This window comes from Triticum dicoccoides, chromosome 4A (assembly GCF_002162155.2).
Source record: "Triticum dicoccoides isolate Atlit2015 ecotype Zavitan chromosome 4A, WEW_v2.0, whole genome shotgun sequence".
Taxonomy (NCBI): domain Eukaryota; kingdom Viridiplantae; phylum Streptophyta; class Magnoliopsida; order Poales; family Poaceae; genus Triticum; species Triticum dicoccoides.
In genome coordinates this window covers 3,176,868-3,191,188 of record NC_041386.1, presented here as the reverse complement: position 1 = coordinate 3,191,188, position 14,321 = coordinate 3,176,868, and positions in this window count along the sequence as shown.

Genomic DNA, 14,321 nt, shown 5'->3' with positions numbered 1-14,321 from the left:
AATTTGTTGGTGTTTGAACACAATTTGTCGTAGGGTTTGATGAGACATGTATTCTTTTTTGTGAAAAAGGAGGCAGTTATTTCCAGCCTCCAATGAAATTTGGAGGTTCCATCCTCGAAAGAAGTTTTGGGGTCGCCTTTGCTATATAGATCATATGCATTGTAGTGAATGTGCACTAATTTGAACCTTCGTCATCTTGAATATATGCTACATGTAGTCTTCGATATAACTTCACTCAGAAATTGTGGGTTGACTATAATTTCTACCTACCATTAGAGGGATCCATCTTAATCAACAAATTCATATTTCACATGAGAATGCGCCATAGTGAGTTGGAACAAGCTACTAGCTCTTGAGTATTTTTGAGAGAAAAAATAGAAGCATTACTCCCTCCTTTCCAAAAAGTAAGGAACACTTGACTTTGCATGGTCTTTAATGCATGACTTTGACCATTAATATATACTCCCTCCATTCCAAAATAGACGACTCAACTTTATACTAACGTTAGTATAAAGTTAGTACAAAATTGAGTCATCTTTTTTGAAACGGAGGGAGTACAAGGTAGATGGATTGAACATGTATAAATGTTCTCGTTGTACTTGTCTTGCAAAATAGTTTCATTCCATATGTTTTTACACTAATTTTGTAGACATGCAATAAGTAAAATTTATATTATGAAAACAAGAAAAAAAATCAAGCGTGGCCTAAAAATTAATGTCTTCTAAGTCAATGTTACAAGTCAGTTTGTCTCCTTGTTTGCCGTGTTAATTAATGTGTATTGTTCTCTTTCATGCACATCAAGTCAATGCTCCCACTCCCGCATACATGCAAGGGATAATTAATGTCCTTCTTTGCTAGTACTACGAGGCAAACACCATTAATATTGCATCGATTAGTGTTAGTGGCCTTGTATATCTGCAAATTGTTATTTTGATAGTGGCCTTGTATATAAAAATAAAGGGAGTAGTTCGTTGTGGGAACTACGCCTAACTCAGATGGTTAGGTTATTTATGATGGAACCAGCCCACCAAGGTTTAAATCTTAGGCTTGATGTTGGTGCTCGTATTTACCTGCTACTACCTAGACGCTCATGGTGACTTCGTCAATCTGCGTGCGTTTATACAGATGAGTGTATGTGTGTATATATTAGCGTCTCCTTTTGCACTTTGTAAAACAAAATTCGATGGGATGCTTGCTCGATCAAACCCTATCTAGCCATGACCACTTCTACATGTGACTAGACACATACGTACAACCTCCGCCGCAAAAAGATCCACAACCACCGTCGCCTACGCAACCCTAACGCACACATCACATACAAACCCCCAACGGCCAAAACACACACTCTGCCCGCATTAAACTAGACCGCCCAATCGACGTGCGGGAGACGAGCAACAAGTGGAGGCGTTCACGTACGTGGCCAGCGAAATTTGGACTCGTTCGCTCGCAAGCCACCAAAGGGAAAAATCCTTGGGTTTTGCCACCCGGAACCCCCTGGACGTACGTGCGCCCCGGGGAACACAACCTGGTCGCTGGCTGGATAAATGCATATATACAGAGCCGTCGGGCTCGCCGGAAAGGGATCAGTCGTTGCTCGCCACTCATGCGTCCCTCCTTTGTCTACTACTGTACATGCATGATTGATTGCATTGCATTTGTACGTACGCGCTGCTGCTTTGGCTTCTCCTGGCCCAGCTCGATAGGTTTGTGCGCGAGACGTGCATGGACATGGTACTCGTTCCGGTGAGTGGTTGGCTGTTTTGATTGATTATATGAGGATATATTGCCCGAAGCATGCGGCAATGAAAATTATTCCAAATCAAGCACTGCATAGGTGGTGTGGTGACCGATGTGCCACCCTAGATACTATCTCTCTCCTGCTTAAAATAGATTTAAGTTTGAGGTTAATGGATGATTTATCTGTTGGAACTACACCGAATCAGGCTTGTTCACATAGCACCGAATCAGGCTTGTTCACATGTCACCGTTATCTAGTTTAATTCCTTGAAAATTTTACTCCTCGCGTCGACCGCCGCTTATATTTACTCACCCGCGGCTCAGTCTCAGGATGAATTTGCCCCTCCCCCGCGCCGCCCCTCAACCCTCGCTCGCACCGCACCGCCGCCCAAATTCACCCCCACCCCCAACCGGCACTCCGGCCTGCACCGCAGCCACCGCAGACCATCGCCAGCACTTCAATCGAGCAGCGCCGCCCCGACTCCCACGAAATGGTGAGATCTAGCCGTCGGAGGTCGGCGCTGCCGATTCAAAGCACGGATCTGCCATGCAGTGCCCCTCCTCCTTCTCCTTCACCAACTTGTTGTTGTCGTCGTCGAAGAGGAAGTATCACGATGTGCGAAGGCGGCCCAACGAGGCGTGGGTTTTTGAAATAAAGGACCGGGACACCGGCCGCGCGGTAATGGATTGGCTCTTTCCAGTCGATAATGGACACCGGTAGCAGAGGGTGAGGGCCTACGACATGAAGGCGGCAAGCCTCTAGTATGGTCAGGCGAAGAACAACTCCCTTGTCAGTAACCATGAGGTCCTAGAGTTCGTTGTTATCAACCCCCAAATGGTCTCGTGGCACAAGGTGCGGGGAAATCGGGAGGGCTTTGAGCGGTCCGAGGCGACATGCGTCGATGAGGCGTGCATGGCTGGGATCATTATACAGAGCTCGTCGTCGAGGAGCACCAACATCTTGAGCGGTACAAGAAGGAGATCGGGTTGTCCGGTGGGGCGGTCCTCAACCTTTGCTCCAGCGACGACGACTGCGTGAATTGGGACGAACTCATGAATGGGTAGGATTAGGCTTTTCTTTGTGTTTTCCTTTGGATCGAGTAGTTTATTCAAGGTAGTTTAACTTGTGTGTTATGCAATGTAGTTTGAATCGACATGTGTGTTCGATTGGACTAATTTCAATTTTTGTTTGAATGAAATTGTGTGAAAAAAGATTGGGGAGTTAAATCTAAGTGTTAGGCTAGGGACGACATTTTTAACTCAAATATTTTGAAGTTTGAGGAGGCATATGAGGGCCTAAATTTTAAGGGACTAGCTAGAGATCAATTTTGTTGCTCATGAGGAAAACGGGAAATATATTCTGGTAACGTAGCAGAATTTTAAAATTTTCTACGCATCACCAAGATCAATCTATGGAGTTATCTAGCAACGAGGAGAGAGGAGTGCATCTACATACCCTTGTAGATCGCGCGCGGAAGCGTTCAAGAGAACGGGGTTGATGGAGTCATACTCGACGTGATCCAAATCACCGATGACCTAGTGCCGAACGGACGGCACCTCCGCGTTCAACACACGTACGGTTGGGAAGACGTCTCCTCCAACTTGATCAAGCAAGGGGAAAGAAGAGGTTGATGAAGATCCAGCAGCACGACGGCGTGGTGGTGGATGCAGCAGGATCTCGGCAGGGCTTCGCCAAGCGCAAGCGGGGAGGAGAGGTGTTACGGAGGGAGAGGGAGGCACCAAGGGCAAAGGGTGCGACTGCCCTCCCTCCCCCCTCTTTATATAGGGACCTTGGGGGGGGGGGGCAGCCCTAGGAGATGAATCTCCAAGGGGGCGGCGGCCAAGGGGTGGCTTCCCCCCCAAGCCAAGTGGGGGGCGCCCCCACCCCTAGGGTTTCCCAACCCTAGGCGCAGGGGAGGCCCAAGGGGGGGCGCACCAGCCCACTAGGGGCTGGTTCCCCTCCCAATTCAGCCCATGGGGCCCTTCGGGATAGGTGGCCCCACCCGGTGGACCCCTGGGACCCTTCCGGTGGTCCCGGTACAATACCGGCGACCCTCGAAACCTTCCCGATGGCCGAAACTGGACTTCCTATATATAAATCTTTACCTCCGGACCATTCCGGAACTCCTCGTGATGTCCGGGATCTCATCCGGGACTCCGAACAACTTTCGGGTTACTGCATACTAATATCTCTACAACCCTAGCGTCACCGAACCTTAAGTGTGTAGACCCTACGGGTTCGGGAGACATGCAGACATGACCGAGATGCCTCTCCGGTCAATAACCAACAGCGGGATCTGGATACCCATGTTGGCTCCCACATGCTCCACGATGATCTCATCGGATGAACCACGATGTCGAGGATTCAATCAATCCGTACACAATTACCTTTGTCAATCGGTACGTTACTTGCCCGAGACTCGATCGTCGGTATCCCAATACCTCGTTCAATCTCGTTACCGGCAAGTCACTTTACTCGTACCGTAATGCATGATCCCATGATCAACCACTTGGTCACATTGAGCTCATTATGATGATGCATTACCGAGTGGGCCCAGAGATACCTCTCCGTCATACGGAGTGACAAATCCCAGTCTCAATTCGTGCCAACCCAACAGACACTTTCGGAGATACCTGTAGTGTACCTTTATAGTCACCCAGTTACGTTGTGATGTTTGGCACACCCAAAGCACTCCTACGGTATCGGGAGTTGCACAATCTCATGGTCTAAGGAAATGATACTTGACATTCAGAAAAGCTACAGCAAATGAACTACACGATCTTTGAGCTATGCTTAGGATTGGTTCTTGTCCATCACATCATTCTCCTAATGATGTGATCCCGTTATCAATGACATCCAATGTCCATAGTTAGGAAACCATGACTATCTTTTGATCAATGAGCTAGTCAACTAGAGGCTCACTAGGGACATGTTGTGGTCTATGTATTCACACATGTATTACGATTTCCGGATAACACAATTATAGCATGAACAATAGACAATTATCATGAACACAGAAATATAATAATAACCATTCTATTATTGCCTCTAGGGCATATTTCCAATAGTCTCCCACTTGCACTAGAGTCAATATTCTAGTTACATTGTGATGAATTGAACACCCATGCAGTTCTGGCTTTGATCATGTTTTGCTCTAGGGAGAGGTTTAGTCAACGGATCTGCCACATTCAGGTCCGTATGTACTTTACAAATCTCTATGTCTCCATTTTGAATACTTTCACGAATGGAGTTGAAGCGACGCTTGATATGCCTGGTCTTCCTGTGAAACCTGGGCTCCTTGGCAAGGGCAATAGCTCCAGTGTTGTCACAAAAGAGAGTCATCGGGCCCGACGCATTTGGTATGACTCCTAGGTCGGTAATGAACTCCTTTACCCAGACTGCTTCTTGTGCTACCTCCGAGGCTGCCATGTACTCCGCTTCACATGTAGATCTCGCCACAACGCTCTGCTTGCAACTGCACCAGCTTACTGCCCCACCATTCAAAATATACATGTATCTGGTTTGTGACTTAGAGTCATCCAGATCTGTGTCGAAGCTAGCATCGACGTAACCCTTTACGACGAGCACTTCGTCACCTCCATAAACGAGAGACATATCCTTAGTCCTTTTCAGGTACTTCAGGATATTCTTGACCGCTGTCCAGTGTTCCATGCCGGGATTACTTTGGTACCTTCCTACCAAACTTACTGCAAGGTTTACATCAGGTCTGGTACACAGCATAGCATACATGATAGACCCTATGGCCGAGGCATAGGGGACGACACTCATCTTTTCTCTATCTTCTGCCGTGGTCGGGCATTGAGCCGTGCTCAATCTCGTACCTTGCAATACAAGCAAGAACCCCTTCTTTGATTGATCCATTTTGAACTTCTTCAATATCTTGTCAAGGTACGTACTCTGTGAAAGACCAATGAGGCGTCTCGATCTATCTCTATAGATCTTGATGCCTAATATATAAGCAGCTTCTCCAAGATCCTTCATTGAAAAACACTTGTTCAAGTAGGCCTTTATGCTTTCCAAGAATTCTATATCATTTCCCATCAACAGTATGTCATCCACATACAATATGAGAAATGCTACAGAGCTCCCACTCACTTTCTTGTAAATGCAGGCTTCTTCATAAGTCTGTGTAAACCCAAACACTTTGATCATCTCATCAAAACGAACGTTCCAACTCCGAGATGCTTGCACCAGCCCATAAATCGAGCGTTGGAGCTTGCACACCTTGTCAGCATTCTTAGGATCGACAAAACCTTCCGGCTGCATCATATACAATTCTTCCTTAAGGAAACCATTAAGGAATGCCGTTTTGACGTCCATTTGCCATATCTCATAATCATAGAATGCGGCAATTGCTAACATGATTCAGACGGACTTCAGCTTCGCTACGGGTGAGAAAGTCTCATCGTAGTCAACCCCTTGAACTTGTCGATAACCCTTAGCGACAAGCCGAGCTTTATAGATGGTCACATTACCATCCGCGTCTGTCTTCTTCTTAAAGATCCATTTATTTTCTATGGCTCACCGATCATCGGGCAAGTCAGTCAAAGTCCATACTTCGTTTTCATACATGGATCCTATCTCGGATTTCATGGCCTCCAGCCATTTGTCGGAATCTGGGCCCGCCATCGCTTCTTCATAGTTCGAAGGCTCACCGTTGTCTAACAACAAGATTTCCAAGACAGGGTTGCCGTACCACTCTGGTGCGGAACGTGTCCTTGTGGACCTACGAAGTTCAGTAGCAACTTGATCTGAAGTTTCACGATCATCATCATCAACTTCCTCTCTAGTCGCTGCAGGCACCTCAGGAACATTTTCTTGAGTGGCGCCACTAACCGGTTCAAGAGGTAATACTTCATCAAGTTCTACTTTCCTCTCACTTATTTCTTTCGAGAGAAACTCTTTCTCTAGAAAGGACCAATTCTTGGCAACAAAGATCTTACCTTCGGATCTGAGGTAGAAGGTATACCCAATAGTTTCTTTAGGGTATCCTATGAAGACGCATTTTTCCGATTTGGGTTCGAGCTTTTCAGGTTGAAGTTTCTTGACATAAGAATCACATCCCCAAACTTTTAGAAACGACAGCTTAGGTTTCTTCCCAAACCATAATTCATACGGTGTCGTCTCAACGGATTTCGACGGAGCCCTATTTAAAGTGAATGCGGCAGTCTCTAAAGCATAGCCCCAAAATGACAGCGATAAATCGGTAAGAGACATCATAGATCGCACCATATCCAATAGAGTGCGATTACGACGTTCGGACACACCATTACGCTGAGGTGTTCCAGGTGGCGTGAGTTGTCAAACTATTCCACATTTTCTTAAGTGTGTGCCAAATTCGTGACTCAATTATTCTCCCCCACGATCTGATCGCAAGAACTTGATTTTCCTGTCACGTTGATTCTCAACCTCACTTTGAAATTCTTTGAACTTTTCAAAGGTCTCAGACTTGTGTTTCATTAAGTAGACATACCCATATCTACTCAAGTCGCCAGTGAGGGTGAGAACATAACGATAGCCACCGCGAGCCTCAACACTCATTGGACCACACACATCAGTATGTATGATTTCCAATAAGTTGGTTGCTCGCTCCATTGTTCCCGAGAACGGAGTCTTGGTCATTTTACCCATGAGGCATGGTTCGCACGTGTCAAATGATTCGTAATCAAGAGACTCCAAAAGTCCATCGGCATGGAGCTTCTTCATGCATTTGACACCTATGTGACCAAGGCGGCAGTGCCACAAGTATGTGGGACTATCATTATCAACCTTACATCTTTTGGTATTCACACTATGAATATGTGTAACATTACGCTCGAGATTCATTAAGAATAAACCATTCACCAGCGGAGCATGACCATAAAACATATCTCTCATATAAATAGAACAACCATTATTCTCAGATTTAAATGAGTAGCCATCTTGAATTAAACAAGACCCTGATACAATGTTCATGCTCAAAGATGACACTAAATAACAATTATTGAGGTTTAAAACTAATCCCGTAGGTAAATGTAGAGGTAGCGTGCCGACGGCGATCACATCGACCTTGGAACCATTCCCGACGCGCATTGTCACCTCGTCCTTCGCCAATCTCCGTTTATTCCGCAGCTCCTGCTTTGAGTTACAAATGTGAGCAACCGCACCGGTATCAAATACCCAGGAGCTACTACGAGTACTGGTAAGGTACACATCAATTACATGTATATCACATATACCTTTAGTGTTGTCGGCCTTCTTGTCCGCTAAGTATTTGGGGCAGTTCCACTTCCAGTGACCACTTCCCTTGCAATAAAAACACTCAGTCTCAAGCTTGGGTCCATTCTTTGGCTTCTTCCCGGCAGCTTGCTTACCGGGCGCGGCAACTCCCTTGCCGTCCTTCTTGAAGTTCTTCTTACACTTTCCTTTCTTGAACTTAGTGGTTTTATTCACCATCAACACTTGATGTTCCTTTTTGATTTCCACCTCTGCTGATTTCAGCATTGAATATACCTCAGGAATGGTCTTTTCCATCCCCTGCATATTGAAGTTCATCACAAAGCTCTTGTAGCTCGGTGGAAGCGACTGAAGGATTCTGTCAATGACCGCGTCATCCGGGAGATTAACTCCCAGCCGAGTCAAGCGGTTATGTAACCCAGACATTTTGAGCATGTGCTCACTGACATAACTATTTTCCTCCATCTTACAGCTGAAGAACTTGTCGGAGACTTCATATCTCTCGACCCGGGCATGAGCTTGAAAAACCATTTTCAGCTCTTCGAACATCTCATATGCTCCGTGTCTCTCAAAACGCTTTTGGAGCCCCGGTTCTAAGCTGTAAAGCATGCCACACGGAACGAGGGAGTAATCATCAGCACGTGACTGCCAAGCGTTCATAACGTCTTGGTTCTCTGGGACAGGTGCGTTACCTAGCGGTGCTTCTAGGACATAATCTTTCTTGGTAGCTATGAGGATGATCCTCAGGTTCCGGACCCAGTCCGTATAGTTGCTGCCATCGTCTTTCAGCTTGGTTTTCTCTAGGAACGCGTTGAAGTTGAGGACAACGTGGGCCATTTGATCTACAAGACATATTGTAAAGATTTTAGACTAAGTTCATGAGAATTAAGTTCATCTAATCAAATTATTCAATGAACTCCCACTCAGATAGACATCCCTCCAGTCATCTAAGTGAAACATGATCCGAGTTAACTAGGCCGTGTCCGATCATCACGTGAGACGGACTAGTCAACATCGGTGAACATCTTCATGTTGATCGTATCTTCTATACGACTCATGCTCGACCTTTCGGTCTTCTGTGTTCCGAGGCCATGTCTGTACATGCTAGGCTCGTCAAGTCAACCTAAGTGTATTGCGTGTGTAAATCTGGCTTACACCCGTTGTATTCGAACGTTAGAATCTATCACACCCGGTCATCACGTGGTGCTTCGAAACAACGAACCTTCGCAACGGTGCACAGTTAGGGGGAACACTTTCTTGAAATTATTACGAGGGATCATCTTATTTAAGCTACCGTCGTTCTAAGCAAATAAGATGTAAAACATGATAAACATCACATGCAATCAAATATTGACATGATATGGCCAATATCATTTGCTCCTTTTGATCTCCATCTTCGGGGCTCCATGATCATTGTTGTCACCGGCATGACACCATGATCTCCATCATCGTGTCTTCTTGAAGTTGTCTCGTCATCTATTACTTCTACTACTATGGCTAACGCTTTAGCAATAAAGTAAAGTAATTACATGACGTTTATGTTGACACGCAGGTCATAAATAAATAAAGACAACTCCTATGGCTCCTGCCGGTTGTCATACTCATCGACATGCAAGTCGTGATTCCTATTACAAGAACATGATCAATCTCATACATCACATATATCATTCATCACATCCTTTTGGCCATATCACATCACATGGCACATGCTGCAAAAACAAGTTAGACGTCCTCTAATTGTTGTTGCAAGTTTTTACGTGGCTGCTATAGGTTTCTAGCAAGAACGTTTCTTACCTACGCCAAAACCACAACGTGATATGCCAATTTCTATTTATCCTTCATATGGACCCTTTTCATCGAATCCGATCCGAATAAAGTGGGAGAGACAGACACCCGCCAGCCACCTTATGCAACTAGTGCATATCAATCGGTGGAACCAGTCTCACGTAAGCGTACGTGTAAGGTCGGTCCGGGCCGCTTCATCCCACGATGCCGCCGAATCAAGATAAGACTAGTAACGACAAGCAAATTGACAATATCCACGCCCACAACTGCTTTGTGTTCTACTCGTGCATAGAAACTACGCATATACCTAGCTCTGATACCACTATTGGTTAATGTAGCAGAGTTTTAAAATTTTCTATGCATCACCAAGATCAATCTATGGAGTTATCTAGCAACGAGGGAGAGAGGAGTGCATCTACATACCCTTGTAGATCGTGCGTGGAAGCGTTCAAGAGAACGGGGTTGATGGAGTCGTACTCGACGTGATCCAAATCACCGATGACCTAGTGCCGAACGGACGGCACCTCCGCGTTCAACACACGTACGGTTGGGAAGACGTCTCCTCCAACTTGATCCAGCAAGGGGAAAGGAGAGGTTGATGAAGATCCAGCAGCACGACGGCGTGGTGGTGGATGCAGCAGGATCCCGACAGGGCTTCACCAAGCGCAAGCGGGGAGGAGAGGTGTTACGGAGGGAGAGGGAGGCGCCAAGGGCAAAGGGTGCGGCTGCCCTCCCCCCTCTTTATATAGGGACCTTGGGGGGGGCGCCGGCCCTAGGAGATGAAACTCCAAGGGGGCGGCGGCCAAGGGGTGGCTTCCCCCCCAAGCCAAGTGGGGGACGCCCCCACCCCTAGGGTTTCCCAACCCTAGGTGATGGGGTCATGTACCTAGGGTAGGGCCACAGACCTGATCTAAGTACCCTGCCCAAGGACACCCTTAGAAGAGGTCACCTTCCAGTCGACCAACGAGAGACACACTCGACTGCCTTGAAGGACTCGACCGCGAAGACTCACTCGACCACCAGAAGGTCAAGAGGCACTCTGCGCTGCAACGACCTGTAATTAAGTAGACTTTATGATAGTAAAGACACTTTATGTGGGGCGTTACCAGTAACGCCCCGGACTTAACTCACCTTAAACCCTCTCCTACGTGGGCTGGCTGGGGTCCTGGCGCACTCTATATAAGCCACCCCCCTCCACAGGCAGAGGAGTTCGGCACCCTGTAACTCATATACATATAATCCACTCGACCGCCTCCGGGCTCCGAGACGTAGGGCTTTTACTTCCTCCCAGAAGGGCCTGAACTCGTACATCTCTTGTGTTTACAACCTCTCCATAGCTAGGACCTTGCCTCTCCATACCTACCCCCCCACTCTACTGTCAGGCTTAGAACCACGACAGTTGGCGCCCACTGTGGGGCAGGTGTTTTAGCAATTTTGTGGAGAAGTTGCGATTCTTCCGAGTACTTTCATCATGGTGGCTGCTGGATTTTTGGTCGAGGGTCGAGAGATCCGTCTCGGCGCTCTCACCTTCATCGCCGACGACTCCACCTGGCTCCAGGAGGCTCCACTCGACGTTGATGCGCTCCCCGTCCGCGGTGCGACACATTTTCGCGCATGTGTCCGCGGCGTTCTGCTGCGGCAACCGTCGACCCCGTATCGGTCGACATCCCCATCGACCACCCTCCCGGTCTCCCGTCAGCGCAAGCGCTCGGGCCGGTCGAGGATTCAGCGGTGGGTGAGGCACGCGGTGGCTCGCCAGACGGCCACCACCCAAGTTGCGGCAATCGAGCCCGACGAATCTCTCTACGGCCTGTTCGATCTGTCGACTGGTTCCGTAGAGTCCGCATCCGAGTGCGATAGCAGTGATCCAGCGGCAGAAATTCTGATGGTTGACGGGCCCCGCAGTCCCCCTGGCTTCGCCCGTGATGGTGGAGCAGGCGACGGAGGCGACCCCGCACGAGACCACGAAGAGTACCAGCCCGAGCCACTCGACTCTCTGCAAAGAGAGGAACTTCGCCGCAGGAACGTGGATGTTCTGCGTACTCCCATCGCAGGAGAAACCCCCGAGGCTCGCGCCTTGGAGGAGGTACGTTTGGCCAATTTGGCCGAACACACTCGATTGGAGAATCTTCAGCGAGCACTCGACGAGCGCGCGCGGCAACGAATTCCCGACACCAGTCGACGTCAACTCTTCCTGCCGACTCAGGTATATCGAACCCCAATCCAGAATTTAGCAGCTGCGACCCGTATAGCAGAGTCCATCCAACCCTCTCAGTCGGAAGCTGGCAGAGGCTTGATGCAGATCAGGGATCTGCTCCGGGCAGCAGGAGACCAGAATTCGGCCGTGTCGCAGTCGCGCAACAGAATTCACAGTCGATCCGTCGCTGCGAATACAGTTCAGTCGGCTCACAGTCCCAGATCGCCTCCGCGGCGTGAAGGGCGCAAGAATCGGCGAGACCAATATGGTGACCGACTCGACCGAGATGATAGGCGTCGAGTGCCCAATTCCCCTCCGAGGGGTGGGTCTTACGCTCCTCGGCAGCAAGATGACATGTGTCAGTTCAGTACGGGGCGAAGAGTTCCAGTCGACCCCAGAGAACCAGGCTTCGACGCGCGATCCATTATCGTGCAAGGTTTGGTCGACCGGAACAGAGCCCATCGAGGCGGACTCGACAGAGATGCGCCCACAAGCAGTCGAGTGCATGTTTCTGGTCCTGATTGTTGCAGCAGAGCTATCAGAGCCGCAGTTATCCCTCCCAATTTCAGGTTGGCAACAGGAGTCAGCAAGTTCACTGGTGAGTCTAAGCCTGAAACTTGGCTTGAGGACTATCGAGTGGTGGTTCAGATTGGTGGTGGGAACGATGAGGTGGCCATGAAGCATTTGCCCCTCATGCTGGAAGGTTCTGCCAGGGCATGGTTGACTCAATTACCTCCTAGCAGCATTTACACTTGGGAAGATCTGTCCCGAGTGTTCATCAGAACGTTTGAAGGAACTTGCAAGCGACCGGCTGGACTGACGGAGTTGCAAGTCTGCGTGCAGAAGACCAATGAGACCCTCAGAGAGTATATTCAGAGATGGATCACTTTGCACCATACTGTGGAGAATGTGTCTGATCATCAGGCAGTCTGCGCCTTTAAAGATGGCGTCAAGAACAGAGAATTGAGCTTGAAGTTTGGTCGAACCGGTGACATGACCTTGAGTCGGATGATGGAGATTGCTACCGAGTACGCCAACGGCGAAGAAGAAGACCGACTCCGAAGCGGCAAGCACAAGCCGAGTCAGTCGAAAAAGGGAAACACCAGTCGGAAACAGAAGCGGAAGGCTGAACCGGCAGCTCCTGGAGAGGCTCTGGCCGTGACTCAGGGAAAGTTTAAAGGGAAACCAAAAGGATCCTGGAACCCTAAGAAGGTAAAGGATAAAGAAGGGAACGATGTGATGGATATGCCGTGTCACATCCACACGAAGAAAGACGAAGAGGGGAATATCATCTACCCGAAGCACACCACTCGCCAATGTCGACTCCTGATCCAGCAGTTTCAGGGAAAACAGTCTAATAACAAGGAGAAGGAGTCGGACAAGGTCGAAGACAAGGAGGACAGTGAGGAAGGATATCCCCATATCAACTCTACTCTAATGATGTTTGCAGATGTGGAGAGCAAGAGTCGATTGAAAGTTATTAACCGTGAGGCGAACATGGTTGCCCCAGCAAAAGCAAACTATCTGAAATGGTCCCAAACACCCATCACCTTCGACCAATCTAATCACCCGACTCATATTGCCACCCCTGGGAGGCAAGCTTTGGTGGTCGATCCAGTTGTTGAAGGCACTCGACTGACAAAAGTGCTTATGGACGGTGGTAGTGGGTTGAATTTGCTGTATGCAGACACACTGAAAGGAATGGGCATTCCGATGTCCCGACTGAGCACCAGTAACATGAGCTTTCATGGAGTTATACCAGGAAAGAAAGCCGAGTCACTCGGCCAAATAGCTCTGGACGTGGTGTTTGGTGATTCGAAACATTTTCGCAAAGAGAAGTTGACGTTCGAGGTCGTGGATTTTCAGAGTGCATATCATGCCATTTTGGGGAGACCAGCTTATGCGCGGTTCATGGCTCGACCATGTTACGTGTACCTCAAATTGAAGATGCCCGGCCCCAAAGGAGTGATCACTGTCACCGGTGATCGGAAAAAGGCAGAAGAGTGCTTCCAGAAAGGCTCAAAGATTGCTGATTCCCAGGTGACAGCGGTCGAGTTCGAAGAATACAAGCAAAACGCAGATCTGAGTGACTTGCTGCGATCCAAGAAACCCGCCACAGAGTCTGCATTTCAGTCGGCGGGTGAGACGAAGCCTGTTCACATTCACCCAACCGACCCCGATGCAGCTCCGACCCGCATCTCCACAACACTCGACCCAAAATAGGAAGAAGCGCTCATCCAGTTTCTCCGTGAGAACTGGGACATTTTTGCATGGAATCCCGCTGACATGCCAGGTGTTCCCAGGGGACTGGCTGAGCATCGCCTAAGAGTCGACTCATCTGCAAAACCAGTTAAAGAGCATCTT